The sequence below is a fragment of the Mesocricetus auratus genome, unplaced genomic scaffold (assembly GCF_017639785.1).
Source record: "Mesocricetus auratus isolate SY011 unplaced genomic scaffold, BCM_Maur_2.0 Super-Scaffold_100013, whole genome shotgun sequence".
In the NCBI taxonomy this organism is placed as follows: Eukaryota; Metazoa; Chordata; class Mammalia; order Rodentia; family Cricetidae; genus Mesocricetus; species Mesocricetus auratus.
In genome coordinates this window covers 7,434,888-7,447,460 of record NW_024429196.1, presented here as the reverse complement: position 1 = coordinate 7,447,460, position 12,573 = coordinate 7,434,888, and the positions used below count along the sequence as shown (strand labels likewise).

The following is a 12,573-nucleotide window of genomic DNA, read 5'->3' as shown; positions in this document are numbered from 1 at the left end:
AGCATGAGAGCATGCTCGACTCATTGTCTCTGAATGGCATAATTTAATACACATTGACTATTTAGCAACTTCTGTTCAGAAATAAAGCTGACTGACAGAATAATAAATTAATAAATAAATAAGAATTATCCAGACACTCAGGATTGATCCCATCAGAGCATCTGGGGACATGCCATAAATCAGACTTCTGTGTTATAGCTCAGAATTACTGTGTCTCTGTGCTTAGCCAATTAAGATTTATTAAAGAACGGATCTGTGGGTACTTCAAAAATCTAAGCATGCTTATGACACAGTGCTAGTAGTTTGCCCTGAAAAAGACAACAAAACTACATGACCTTTGTTACAGGGGGGGTGAGTGTGTGGCTGTTATCATTAAACACATGTCTGTTGAGCATCAGTGGGATTTGAATTCATTACTGTACAAAGTTCACAACCTTCTTTAGGGACTCATGATGCAGGGAAAACAGCATGCCAATGGGAGAAACACTGTATGAAACACTGACAGTTGAAATTTAGCATGGCTTTGCAAGGCACAAAGCCTATCCAGTAGCATGCCTGAGAAGATTCGTGTCTAACAATATGTTATTTTAATTTCATTAAAGAGAAACTGAACAGTCAACAGTTTCCAGGTCTCTCCTGCCTGAGCTGGACAATTACAAGATAGCTGAATTATACAGTTAGCAACTCTAGAGTCTGGACCCAGAGGGTCCTTGGGATTTCTGTATGGAGGAGAGCAAGTGTGAGGCTTAACAGAGAGGCTGCAAGATGGCTGAGCCAGACCCCTTGGAGTCAGCAATCTGCACCTTCCAGCATCTGCCCACACGCGTGCCATCTTCAGGGAGAGTGGTGTTTGCAGAGCTGAGTTGTGCCAGGCACGCTTCATCTTAAAAGGAACCCGCTGCTAAGCTTAAATTATGAGGAAAAGTGGAGGAAAGAGAAGTTCCATTTCTGATGATCTCAGTTCTTAGGAAAAGGAAGGAGGTGCCTGGGAATCCCCTACTCCCTCCTCTGGTCTCTCTGTGTTCTCATCACTCACCAGATGCTGTCAATTCCCTCAGGAACCTAGGCTTTCTTCATTTGTGTTTGTGTAAACCACAGTGCTCCCTGCCAGAGGTTATAAGCTCTAGACTCGGCCTGATTCCCCCAGCTTTACCACTCTTCCCTGCCCAGAACATAGGAGAGCTGTGGCTCTCCGGTCCTGAGCCAAGCCACTTGACTGTGACAAAACCTCCCTCGTTTATTTAACAAGTGTCTGCTATGGTGCGTATTACCCAAGGGAAGTCAAGAGAAACTAAATGATCCACAAGTTAAACACCATCATGATGCATTTCTCTGGCATATTAAAACGCCAGCTCTGTGGCTAGAAGGTGGCATCCCTCCAGCTCAATGGAAGCTGAGGATCCTGGCAAGTGACTTAATCCTCTTTCTGCCTCTGTCTCCCCATTAGTGAAATGAGGATAATAATAGATACTGACCTAATCCTCTCTGGGAACCAGGCACTGTTCCAAGCACTTAGAAGTCCAGAATGTTTAATTGTCACGTTCACCCTCTGAGAAAGGCACAGAGAAGCAACCATACCGAGCTCTCTCTGAGGTTGCCTGGAGGACTGGAGGAGTGGCAGGATAGCTGGGTATGCTCAGGGCTCCAGGGCACAGGGCAGTTCCTGCTTGTCTGGTCCTTGTACTGGCTGAAAAGGACAGGTGGGCAGCAGCTGGCACCTGACAGGTGAATAGGAGGGTATGCCTTTCACTATGTGTAGGACTGGTCAAGAGACAGAAGCTGTCCTCCACTGTCAGCAAGACTCAGATGTCGAGGCATCAGAATATAGGAAGCAAAGGTCCATGAGGTGACCAGGCAGTTTTTCATGCTTTTTGTCTCCGGTGTCTGGTTTTTGCTGGAATATCATGGAGTAATCTTAAATGTTTCACCAAATGAGGCTGACAGAACATTCATGGAGCTTCTTTGAGAAGCTAGTTAAAATGCAGGTCCTGGGGCCCCATCTCAGACATACTGACATCTCTAAGAATGGTCTGGGTTTACACTGGACCAGCTTCCTGGTTACCTGACTTCACCATGTGCTGAGAACTGTGGCCCCTCAACTCTTGTCCTACCTGGCAATGGTCAGCTCTGAACTCATAGGATGGGTTGGAACAGCTTCCCAGATAGATGACACAGGGCACCCTCCCCACCTGACTCTACTTAGCACTGAGGGGACTCTAAAAAGTAGGAGGCTTCCTGTCTCTATGATGGTAAAGGCAGTAATGAGAAGGAGGCTTGGCCCAGCTGGAGTTGTGGGAAATGAAGGCTGGAAAGCACAGCCACCAAGTGAGGGTTGTGGAAGCATGCAGCAGGGTATCACGACTGTGCCAGCTTCCCCAACCATCCTGCCTGCCCGAGCCTGAGATACCCTCTCACCCCAAGTTTCAGCTTCAGGAAGGTCAACAGAACTTATGATATTTGAGAGAAGTCCCAGCCAGACTCAGTGGTTCCCAGAGCCTGAGGAAGAAAAAAGGAACAGAGCCACAAAGCCAGGCTGGAGAGCAGTGAGTGAGCTCACAGGACCCCAGGAACCAAACAGTGCTCTGCGGCCTGGGCACATGCCATGGTGAGACTGGGTACATGCCACAGATAGTCGTTTGGAGACAACATAGTCCAAGTGGGACCAAGGAGAACACCATCTAAGAGGTAGCTGGTCCCAAATCTGTAGGGCCAGTGGGGTTTCAGACTGGAGTACCTTGGGAGGACTTTCTGCTTGTCCCAGCCATCTTTCTGAAAGTTGACTCACTACCTCAAAGATGAACATCATCTTACTCCTTTAGAGGTCCCATTAGAGAAGCCTGTGTCTATGAGATCTGCATTAGACTTTCAGCAGGGTTTCTGGCTTTTGCCTCTTGTGGGATTCTAAGAGTCACTGCTATCCTGGGATAGTCCCTGCGGCTTTGTTAACTCTGGAGGGCTCTGTTATCTGTAACCACGAGAACAGACTGCTCCCACCACTGAACCACCTGCTATGATTAGTAAGTAGATGCCAAAGTGTATGAGAACCTCCACGAATGCCCTTAAAGCGAAGAGCTAAATGCAGCTCTAGCTTTCGCTATGCCTTGATTTCCCCTTCACAACCCTCAAGGAGCGACCTGCACTAGCTTTGAGATTCATTTCTAGTGCCCCTGAATGGAAGTTGCTTCAGAAGTTCAAAGTCTAGACTGTTGTAGTGTGGAGCATAGACTGTGAGCCCCTCTCCACCTTGTTGTGCTGGCCTGGGTGAGCCTCATCTACTGGAGATGGGTCACCAGTGTACCCTCCCCACCAGGTACTGCAGGGGCTCTAGAGATCCAAAACGGCAAAGGATTCCTGTCTCTCCATCCTTCTGCAAGTGCCAGCTTTGAGACAAAACATCTGTCTGTGAAAGCAAAGTTAGGAAAAATGGAAAGAGAGGGGGGAGGGAGAGAGAGGGAGAGGGGGAGGAAGAGAGAGGGAGGGAGGGGGAGGAGAGGAAGAAGAAGAAGAAGAAGAAGAAGAAGAAGAAGAAGAAGAAGAAGAAGAAGAAGAAGAAGAAGAAGAAGAAGAAGAAGAAGAAGAAGGAGAGAGACAGAGAGTGTCTGCTGTCTCAATAGAACCAGAACATCACACAGACCTCAGCAACAGCATGTCAGCTGCCCGCCTTTGTCATCTTAACCCCAAACTTCAATGCTAAGATCAGCATTCGGCTCAGTTTAAACTCTCCTGGCTCCCTTAAAAACAAATGAGGGTTTTCCTCCCAGTTTTGTTTAGACAGCTGTGTAGATGGATCTGTGAACTGGGTGGTACAGAACAGCAGGCTGTTCCCTGACTGCTGATAAGGGCAGTGGGAACCAGCACAGGACTGGTACTGTGGGCTAGCTTTGTCTTGCCTGCTTCTGCCTGGTGAGGGAACAGGGCGGCACAGAGAAGAAAGACTAGAGTTCTGCAAAGGCGGTGACTGCTTTTATTGGACCATCACCAGGGAAAGCAGGTGACATCCTACATCCTCAAATGCTGCCAGGGAGGGTTCAGGGCTGACCAGGAGAGGAGTGAGGCTTTGATTTGGGCATAATGTCACCCAAGATATCCACCCTTGTGAGGTGTCCTATGTTCTTTTCTCCAGTCATTGTCCTTGAAAAAATTCACAAGATACAGTAAGAGTGATAAATGATAGTGGGAATACTATACATTTTATGCTCTTTTGAGGACGTACTTCGAAATTTTCCCATGAAAATCTAAAGCTCCGAGACTGAATGACTCAGGAGAGGACGGCCAGAACCGTGATTGAACCTGGCGGCTAGCTAGGCCTATCACTCATGCTAGACCTCGGCCAAGACCGCCCTGCATATTCTTCTCATGTCTCTCTCTAATTAAGTCATAAACTCCACGAAAGGTAAGCTGTCTGTCTGAATACCTGCACACTTTGTTCCACAGGAGGTACCCAAAGCTTTTGATGCCCAGGCTCCGACAAAAGTTGGACAGATCCTTCAAATCTCAGCTGAAGTCCATCACCTTCAGTGGCAGCTGGGGAAATGATCGCTGAGGGTCGGCGGCATCTGACACTGCATTACAGATGCGATGCTGGGGAGGCCGGTGGTGCAAGGACCCTGGCAGAGTTGGAAGGACCCAAACCTTCTCTCCATGTCTTAGAGTCACCGTGGTGGGCACATCCTGGGCAGAGCTCCTCAGACTGTAACATTCGCTATCACCAGCTCACTGCATGCCTGGATTACTTTCACTTACAGGTGTAATTTTATTTTATTTTTCATAGTTTATTTAACTTTTTACACATGTCACTCTCAGTTCCCTCTCCCTCCCCTCTTCCCCCACCCCCCAATCCTCCCAGCCCCTCACCCCCACTCCACCCCCCTCCGCTCCCCAGGGAGGGCAAGGGCCTCCATGAGGGATTTTCAGAGTCTGTCACATCATCCCGGGAAGGGCCTAGGTTCTTTCCCATGTGTCCAGGCTGAAAGAGCATCCAGGCATAGTTTTATAATGTAGCTAAAGGCAAAGGCAAAGTGCACCTGTCAGCTAAATGCAGCATCCCTTTCCAGCCTGACTGCACCTATCAGGAGGCCACACTGGGCTTGGAGCACAGGGAGTACTTGCTCCTGGGAGCCTGCTTCTCTCATCAGCGGGGGCAGTCAGGGAGGGAGGGAATGTGGTTTTCATCAGATTAAACCATTTCTGTGGGCAGGATGAAAACAGGCTAAGGCAGTGAAGGAGGCCCTTGGAGGGGTCCCCACATGCAGAAATAGGTGGAAGGGATCCCTCAAGATGCCCGTGGCTGTCTTCTGGATCTCTCAGCTCTTGAGGCTTTTTCTCAGGAGTGGGATGCCAGGGCTGTGGAGGATCTGGGACCAATCTTCAGGAGGTCCCTGGGGCATCTCAAGCCATAGAAGCCACAGATGAGGACCAGGGGTGGGGAGGACTCTCCCTGCCTCCAGGCATAGGGGATTGGAACCAGCTCTTCTGCTTCCTGGATTTGGGTAGTTTCCTATCATTCTGTAGTGATGCTTGAGCCTTGCCAAAACTCACATGCAGAAATCCTGTTCTGATGCAATGGTGTTAGGAGGTGGGGTGCTGGGTGACAAGGTAGGAAGTTGCAGCATGGAGATGAGTTAGGGGCTTTATAAAAGACCCCAGGGAGTTGCTACCTCCTTTAACCAGGTGAAGAGGTCATCTATGGGCCAGAAACTGACCTTCAGCAGACATTGATTTGCCAGTGCCTTTGTCTCCTGAACCAAAGGCAACAATTTCTGTCTTTATAAACTACCAAGCCTCAGCTTCCTGCTGCAGCAACACAAAAGGATTGGAGGCAATTTGGCAAGCAGATGTCAGCCTTTTCCCTGTGACACTGAATTATCCCTCTGGTGTGACTCTCTTCATTCCCTGTTCCTGCAAGCAGTCTTACCATACTGGAGAAGAGTGCACCAATGTACTTCCCTTTAGCTCAAGTACCTTTGAAGACCCAAGCTCTAAGTTTTATCCCATCCTAAACCCCAGGGTTATGTATACCAACACATATGCTCTGGGGGAACACAACCAACACATAATAAGCAACTTCTCCAGGCTTGTGTTCTTGTCATGGAACTGGAGACCTGGTGATGATGGCCTCACAAGGGACTCCTACTTTCCTAAAGAGCATTCTCCAACGGGATGCTCTCCTGTCTAGTGTGGTCACAGGGGAGCCATCCCTTGCTGCCACTCCCACCTGGCCAGCACTATGCTCTGGAGTTCTCTGGAGCCCTTCCGCCCAGAGTCACAGGACCGCCGTGGAGAGGGTTGTTGGCCATTAACCTTTTGGCTCTCAGCGGCTTGCTGTCCTGAGCGAGGAGACTGTACCGGCCAATTTCTCAAGGCCAGTGTCTTCTGTGAGACAGCTGCCTCAAGCTTGTCACAAGAAAACAAAGGTGTCCCTGTTCTGACAAGATTCAAGCTCTTTCCTCAGCTTTTATCCCCTTGTATTTCTGAAGCTCATGGCGTCGTCTAAGCTGAGGAATGCAGCATCGGAGTACTGCAGCACAGAGGACAGAGAAAGCAAGTGCAAGCCAGAGGAAGCCCACGCTACCACAGACAGGGCTCAGAACCATTTCATCAGGAGCCACCTGGTCACCTCATCCAGACATATGAGAACATGAGGAGGGGAAGACACATGCCGCCCAGGACTGAAGAGTCAGTGCTGCTGGCTTTCAAGAACATTCGTGGATCTACAAGGGTTCCAGTGAGCACATTCTCTTAAATACAGAATATCATCCTTCATGGATTTCTGTGATATTTTGTGGAACCACTTGATGCAAGACATAGGGCCAGTGCCATGAGTGATAAGCAATAAAATAATAGCCTCTGCATCACAAATGTTAAATGAGATCAGGGAAGGCCTACCATGCACATTAGAACCACATCAAAGATTGTGGGATGCAGCTAATGTGTGCGACTTTTTAAAGTATTTTATGAGTATCTGTATGCATGCATGTATATGTACCATATTTATACCTGGTGTCTACTGAGGTTGGAAGAATAGATCTCCTAGAACTGGAATCATAGGCCATTCTCAGGTCACCAAGGACATCACTCAAGATGATGCTTGGGATCTCAAAGGCTTTGGGGAACTCTGTGTTTAAAGGACTGAGTGAAGTCCTTTAACTGACTGAAGGATTCCATAGGGCTGAGACAACCAACCTCAGTGCTACTGTACATTCTGATCTGCAGAGACGTCCAAAGAGAGGTGGCCTAGTGTTGTGCTGAGCACTGTGAGACAAACCACTCTCCATTCCAGAATCCCTGTACTCCAGAATTCCTGCTCAGTTACTGAATCAAGGTCATGGCAGCATATCCCAGACTGAGGTGGTATCGTTGGTCTGGACCTACAGAGCCCTCTCTAGGCTGGAGAGAACTCAGGCACATGGCAAGTCATGGGTCTAGCTACGGACTCTGTGCCATGAGTCATGCACAGGAATGGCTTTCTCCATCCAAAGGAGGCCCCACAAGGTGGTTTCAGAAAGACACTGAGGGAAAAATGTTGTATGACATACAACAGCCCCCCATGTACCTAGAGCGAGTTCTTCTGTGTCCAAAGTGACTTTAACTCTTAGACACTAACTTTTATCTGCAAAAATCCTATTCACTCTTTTAAAAATATGTTGAATCTCTTTATAGATTCTGACACCAAAAGCTACTTCCCAACCTGCTTTACTTCTTTAAACGTACTGAGAATTGTTGCTTGACCATCTTTGTCAACTCCAATATTTAACTAGGCATAATTGCTCTGGCTGTCTCTATGGTTGCTGTGTGTATGTTTTGCCTTACTTGGTTATTTTCACTCTTTTACATGGGTGCCCACTATTCACAGTATGTGCCAAAGTAACATTGATCCACAAGGCCATTGTGGCTAATTCCCTAGGCTTCAGGCCTCACCTGCCCGGGCAACTCAGGGCACATCTGTTTCTGGGTTTCCTGCGTTCCCTGGGCAATGGTGACGGGTTTTTATGGGTGTGTCATCTGGCAGACACAGCTTCGGAAGAGCTGGAGTCACACTCCTGCGGGGTGTCTCCTGTGCCCCTGCTAGGGTCAGCGCAGGTCTTGACTTCTGGCCCTGGTCCCTGTTGTGCCTAGTCCAGCAGAGGGCTTGGCAGCCAGGCCAGCTCTCCCTTAAGTCCCAGTTTCCCTGCTGCTTCTTCAGATGTTTGCTCTTGTAAAGGAGTCAATCTGTGTGTTTAATCTAGAACTTCAACAGTTTTTATGGCAACAGGGGAGGGGGTCAAGTAGCCTGCCTGAAATGTTCTGAAGGAAAAATCTCTGCTTTGTCATGAATGACATTTCTCTATCCATGGAACTCACAGTTCCCAATACCCTCACAGACAAGAGCTGGCAGTGGAGAAAAAGACTGAGCAGAGAGCAAGCAGTGTGACCTCACAGGACAGGTGTCAAAACAAGGCTCAGTGATCACCTGTCCCCATAGATTGGCTCGCTGATGTCACAAGCTCTCCCCTGCTTGCAGCTTTGGTCTTGTGACACTTGGTGTCCATTACAGCTTTGTGTCATTTGACAACAGTGAGAATTTCTGAGATACTCATTACCATGTGTCTACCCTGGAGTGACTCACACACCTGGACAAGGCAGGTAGAGATCATTGGTCGGGCCTCTGGGTACATCAGGAGGCATGGGAAGAGGTCCGAGACCTCTGCTGGTGTGACATTGCAAGCTGTTTCCAGTAAACTTGTTTTTATATGCTGGAGTTCGTGCTCAAGATGGAGAGGATGCTACATGCATAAGCCAGTGGCATCTGTCTGCTACGCCGTCAAGGAAAGGTACCAGATGGAGCGGTGAGCATGCTGTCCAGCAGGCAGGCATGTTTCCTCCTGGCAGCATCCCCCCAACCCCCGCAGTGTGACAGCACACTGCGCTGTGACGCTTCCACAGCTGCATCACTACAACCTAGAGACGGTCAGTCCTCTCATAACCCTGAGACCACAGGTAAACACTGTTGAATGTAGTTTTCTCTCTAGCAAGGGCCGTTTCACTAAGTGTGGGAATACAAGAAATGGCAAAGCCCTCTTCTGGGTAGCATTTGGTCTCTCTGGGACATGACAGGTTAGTAGACCACTGTCACACACCCCTTCCCCTATCACTTTCCCAGAGTCCCATTGTATTGTATGCATTCACAGCGTTGTCATTGTTCAATTGTCAACTTCCCTACTCAGTTTCTCTCCATGCAGAACTGAGTCTCATCTGTTGGACTCGCACAGGCAGCACACCCATGCTGCTCCCAGAGGGATTGTAGGGGGAGCAGGGAGGTTGACTGGGGCCCTAGGACATGAGAAGAGAACGGTGGTCTGTGATGATTTTAGGGGAATAGAGCAGCTGGCTTTCATTGCCTGCCAAGGCAGTTGTCTCAATTCTGTTTCATATTTGCAGAGAAGGCCTATGCTTCTGTAAGTTTTAAATTTATTTATCATTATTATTAATTGTGTGTGTGTGTGTATGCACACACTTGTGCCTGCACACAAGCATGAGCATGTGCTAAGGCATGGATGTGAAGTCAGAGGACTCGTGGAGAAGTTGGTCCTCTCCTCCCACCATGTGGGACTTATTTAGAGATAAGCAGAGATGATGTAGCGCCCCCACTCCTTACCCATGAGACCAAGCATGGATAGGCAGTGGCGGCCAGGAATGAAGTCTGCCTGGTGCAGGCCCAGGTCAAAGTGGGGGTCAGGTCTGGGAAGCCCAGGAGGCAGGCACCATCATCCATTATCGATCAGCAGAGGGAGGAAAGGATAGGGGCATTCTCCACAAGCCCCCAGAGAGACGTTTGCCTCGTGTTTTTAAAATGTCCCAGACAGTACCTGGAGCAGACACTATCTCCTCTCATCCCTGCATTCCTCCAAGCACCGTCATTTCCAAAGCATTCTAACACATTTCATTTCAAATTGTTTTCACCATGTGGAACTCGCTATCTCACCTAAAAGGAATGTGGGTCTGCCCTTTTCAGGTTTTCCAAATGTGAGCTGAGCTCCGAGATGGGAAGCACACCTCCACCCAACTTCACAGGACCGGTGTTCATGTCTCTCAAGTCTCCGGTGGAAACCTGCAGACTCCACAGTGAACCAACGGAAAGGAAAGATGAGACAAGGCCAGTGCCCTCCAGCACAGCTGCCTGGGGGCATTTGGACCCAGCAGGAAGAGAGAAAGGATAAGCAGGAATCCCCTGCTCAGAGCCCTACTCTAGCTTCCTGCCACTGCCAGGCAGCCCAAGAGCCCACACCAGCATCTGCAGATCCTGCTGCCCTGTCATTGTCCTTCCCGGGGCCAGGCCTGGGCAAGGAGTTTGTCTTGTAGGACAGAGGGGACAGACAGCCTGCAGGAAACCCCAGCCTTGAAATAAGACCCTTCATATGGCTGCTGAGGCCCTGACAGGGCAGAGGAGGGAAGAAACGTCGCTGGTCTGGCCTGGCCTGAGCTGACACATTTAGACACCCAGTTGTGTTTTTAAATAAAGTTATCCACACTGTTATTATGTTTTGCACATGAGTAGTGGGGAGGAAGAAGGAGGGATTAAGAAAAAGAGCTTATTGAATGTGAAAATATAAAACACATAATAATTTCAGTCAATCTGTCTTGGGGGTGTGTGTGTATGCAAGCTTTCATGTGTGTCTGTACATGTCTGTGTTTTCTTGTGTCTGCTCGCATGTATATTGCAGTCTCCTACTTCTAAAAAGAAGTTCTGGGTTTACATATTTAGATTTCTAGATGCCTTAAAAAGTATTCAACAGGTGGATCTCTGTGAGTTCAAGGCCAGCCCAGTCTACACAGTGAGTGCCAGGACAGGCTCCAAAGCTACACAGAGAAACCCCGTCTTGAAAAAAACAAAACAAAAATCTATCAGTTTCGTGCGACCCCTGCAACCTCTGAAGGATGTTTATAAGTGCTGTATTGTTCCCCTTTCTTCTCTGGTGATGTAGGGACTCTAAAGACAGAACCATGTTCAGGTTTGTGAGGTCAAGGGAAAGTCGCCCCTGGAGGGCAGGTTGGGAGTAGGAAAGGCACAGTCAGGCAGATAGGTGAAAGGCGAGAGCTTTGAGGACCTGGCATGAGAACTGCATGAGGTGTGCTGTGCGAATGCGCTATGAACAGGGCTACTAGTGCCAGCCACACTGTGCTCTGCCAAAGAAGAGATGTCTGAAGATAAACAAATGGCGAATCCCAGCCCGACCCCTCCTCAGAAATGCTGAAAGGTACCTACCCAACTCATTCATTCCTTTAATTTTTTTTAATTTTTAATTTTTTTGTTGTGTGTATATGATGTGTACGTGGGTGGGGGTGCTTGACATACATAGCATCTATGTGACAGTAAGAAGACAACCTTTTTATCTTTTTTGTTTGTTTGTTTTTCAAGACAGGGTTTCTCTGTATTGTTTTGGAGGCTGTCCTAGAACTTGCTATGTAAACCAGGCTGGCCTCGAACTCACAGAGATCCACCTGCCTCTCTGCCTTCTGAGTTCTGGGATTAAAGGCCCACACCCAGTTTATCTTTTTTTTATTTAAATTAGAAACAAGCTTGCTTCATATGTTGATCCCAGCTCCCTCTCCCTCCACTCTTCCCCTGTCCCCACCAACCAACCACCCAATCCCCACTCCTCTCCCCAGGAAGGGTGAAGCCCTCCATGGGGGATCTCCAGAGTCTACCATTTCATCCAGGACAGGGCCTAGGCCCTCCCCCATGTGTCCAGGCTGAGAGAGCACCCCTCCATGTGGAATGGGCTCCCAAAGTCCATTTGTATGCTAGGGATAAATACTCAAGGCCCCATAGATTGCCGAAGCCTCCTCGCTGACACCCGAATTTAGGGAGTCTGGATCAGTCCCATGCTGGTCTCTCAGCCATCAGTTTGGGGTCCAAGAGCTCCCCCTTGTTCAGGTCAGCTGTTTCTGTGGGTTTCACCAGGCCGGTCTTGACCCCTTTGCTCATCACTCCCCCCTCTCTGCAACTGGGTTCCAGAAGTTCAGTTCAGTGTTTAGCTGTGGGTGTCTGCCTCTGCTTCCATCAGCCACTGGATGAAGGTTCTAGGATGGCATATAAGGTAGTCGTCAAACTCATTATCAGGGAAGGGCATTTCAGGTAGCCTCTCCACTATTACTGAAGAAGACAACCTTTTGATATAGGTTCTCTCCTTCCACCATGGGACCCAGGGATCATATCCAAGTTGCCAGTTTTGTATGGCAAGCGCTTTTTTACAGGGACCCATCTCCCCAGCTGTCTCTTTAAATGATAATAATCTTTATCAGTGTCAGCACATGGCTAGCACAACATAACATTTTCCACTGTAAGTTTGCAGCCATGGGCATTTCCTCAGTGAGCACACAGTTTAGGTCACAACACTGATGCTCACAGGAAGCAGCACGCCCTGCCTAGGGCCCCTTCTTCCTCGGGGTGCGCCTTCAGTCTCATTTCCATAGCCATGAGTAGGGCTTGCCTTCATAGGAAGGAAGCCTCGCAGCAGTGCTCTTGCTGCTGGCATCTTTTGTTCATCTGTGTCTTTGAGTTACAGTATATTCACAACTGCTTAGGGTCAATTG

At 48.7% G+C, this 12,573-nt stretch overlaps 1 long non-coding RNA gene across 3 annotated transcripts in view; it reads left to right on the top strand.

Moving 5' to 3' along the window:
* Positions 1-10,606, top strand: part of LOC106022227 — a 37,487-nt gene extending 26,881 nt beyond the window's left edge. For all 3 annotated transcript variants that reach the window (XR_005880668.1, XR_001197254.3, XR_005880667.1), the window contains exons 5-6: positions 4,435-4,745; positions 9,992-10,606. This is a non-coding gene — a long non-coding RNA (uncharacterized LOC106022227). The remainder of the gene's footprint in view (positions 1-4,434; positions 4,746-9,991) is intronic.
* The last annotated feature ends 1,967 nt before the right edge of the window (positions 10,607-12,573 follow it).